At 56.5% G+C, this 2,344-nt stretch overlaps 1 protein-coding gene across 1 annotated transcript in view; it reads right to left on the reverse strand.

The window, feature by feature from the left end:
• Window positions 1-711, reverse strand: part of SYVN1 (synovial apoptosis inhibitor 1, synoviolin) — a 7,935-nt gene extending 7,224 nt beyond the window's left edge. The window contains exon 1 of the mRNA XM_010570660.1: window positions 633-711. The gene's annotated coding sequence lies outside the window, so the exon portion shown is untranslated. The remainder of the gene's footprint in view (window positions 1-632) is intronic.
• Window positions 712-2,344: the final 1,633 nt, after the last annotated feature.

Raw genomic sequence — 2,344 nt, forward strand, 5'->3', positions numbered from 1 at the left:
CGCGCCCCCCCCCCAGCCTCCAAGGCCGCACCCCCACCGGAAGCGCCTCAGTGCGCGACACCTCACTTCCGCCTGGGCCGCACAACCCGCAGCCCGGGGGTGGGTGGGAGTGTGTGTGGGAGTCACGTCCTCGCTGCTTTCCCCCCCACCATAACGGCTCCCCCCCGAGGGAGATGCTGAGGGTCTCCCTTCCCCACCTGCTCTTCACGTGTGGCGTGGAGGGGGGGGCTCACAACGCCCCCCAACCCGCTGGGCTCTTCCCCCCCCCCCCCCCCCCCCCTTGGAACGGCCCCACCTCCCCCGCAGCCGGCGGTTGTGTGGGCGGGAACGCCAAGGGTCCCGTGTCTCGCTCTCATTGGCCAGTCCCAACGGCATTCGACCAATCAGAAAAATCCCCCGCGATGAGCCGCTTAATCAGCGGCTGTTGCTAGGGTAGGGGGCGGTACGGGCGATGAGTTGCGCTCGGCCTCAGCCCTCCCCGCTCCCCTCGCGGCGCGGCCTATGGCGGGGGGAATAACCCCCCCCCCCGTTACCCCCTTCGCGGGCTGGCAGCAGGCCCCGAGTTCCCCTCAGCCACCTGGGGAGACCCAAATTGAGCCGGATTTGCCCTTTTTTTAGCCCTTTTTTCATACCTCGCGTCACACCTGACGGGTTTGTGTCCCCACCAGGCGCTTCGCAGCCCGGTTTTTCCTCAGGAAAACCCGAAATCCCTCACCCGGCCCCGCGGGGGGGGGGGGGGAACGCACGCTCCGCCTCCAGCCACCCCACTCTTCACACTTGCCCCCTCACAGAGCCCAGCCTATGAGCGACGCCTCCTCCGCCGCTCCACGACTCTCATTGGCTAGCACCGCCCAGCGTCCCGCCTCTCCGCCTTTGACAGGCAGCGGCCGGTAAGGGAGGGGGAGAAGGGGGGGAGGCCTCTTCCTTCTCTGCCTTCTGATTGGCTGGCGCCGCGGGCGCGCTGCCTATAGAAGACGGCGCCCGCGGGAGGGGCGGGGTCAACTGTGTTCCTCGCACGCGCCGTCGCTCCCTGCGCGCTCTGCTCAGGTGAGAGGAAAATGGCGGGAAAAGGGATTGGGTGCAGCGAGGCGGCGTCGTTGCTCCCTGAGGCGATTTCTTCGTTTCCTCCAATTTGTGAGCGGAAAAGGGGGGGTGCCATGAGGTAAACTTACCCCCTCCCACCCTGTTTGCTGAGGGGAGACCGAGCCCTGGCGCTGTGAGGTGAAAACCAGGTTGTAAATCCTTTTATTTTCCCTTTTCTACTTCATATGCAAGGGAGCAATGTGGCACGGTGCTTTATATCCGTTGCGGTGAGGGAAAAGGGTTTTTAGAGGAACATGGAGGGGGGAAATTAAATCTCTTGGGGCTCTACCGTCCCCAGGTACTATGTCCTTTTAATCCTACCTTGGGATCAAAGGAGAGGGGGCAAGTACAACCCTTTAAATATTCTTCTGTTTGCTTGGAAAATTCTCTGAGGAAGGAGAAAGAGGAGAATTATGCACCTTTTTACCTCATTTAAGCCAGATTTTGGTGTTCCTGAGCACAAGTAAACTGTTTTGAACAGGAGGATGCACTAATATGGGAGTAAAAATGCTCTTTTCTAACCAAGTGTGGTGGTTTGTGAGGGAGCTACCCTAATGTCTTCATGTCCTGAGGAGGTGGCAAGCCATGTCTTGGAGGCTGGGTGATGGTAATACTACCAAAGTGCCTGAAATGAGAAATATAAAAGGGTTTTTATTATTTCATTGATAGCTTTCAGGGTAGTTGTTGAGCAGCTGTGAGGGCGAGATGTGTCCCCTCTTGCTGTGGTGCTGCTTGGTTTGGGGTTGGGCGCTGGGGAGTGGTAATAAATCCTATAAAAACAAGGTGGGTTTTGCTCTTTTATTGAAAACAAGTGTGGCTTTATATTTTGAAGAGTAAACATGTTGTCTTTATTACCTCTTTGGTTGAGACATATTACCCCTTTGATTGAGACAAGAGCTAGTCTAACCCAAAATTGTTGTATTTATTGGGTTTTTTTATTCTTTTCAGCATCTGACCCTTGTAACTGGTATAACAAAAATCCTTCCAATCCCTCAAAGACTGGCACCCTCATAATTAAAGTATCTTTTATTTTGACCCAGGAATATCTATTTGGGGGGAGCTCAGCTGCTGCCCCCCCATCTCCAACCCCTTCAAAGTCCACTGGGGTGGCTGGTCTGTTTTGGGGGGAGGGGGGGTGGCTTGGGACTTTTGGGGGGGTTAAAGGGTTGGTCTGGTTTTTGGGGGGATCTTAGAGGGCACTTAGAGCTTTCGGGGGGATTAAAGGCTGACTGGTTTTGGGGGGGGGCTTTGGGCCACTCCC

Source organism: Haliaeetus leucocephalus, unplaced genomic scaffold, assembly GCF_000737465.1.
Source record: "Haliaeetus leucocephalus isolate CR32 unplaced genomic scaffold, Haliaeetus_leucocephalus-4.0 Scaffold300, whole genome shotgun sequence".
In the NCBI taxonomy this organism is placed as follows: domain Eukaryota; kingdom Metazoa; phylum Chordata; class Aves; order Accipitriformes; family Accipitridae; genus Haliaeetus; species Haliaeetus leucocephalus.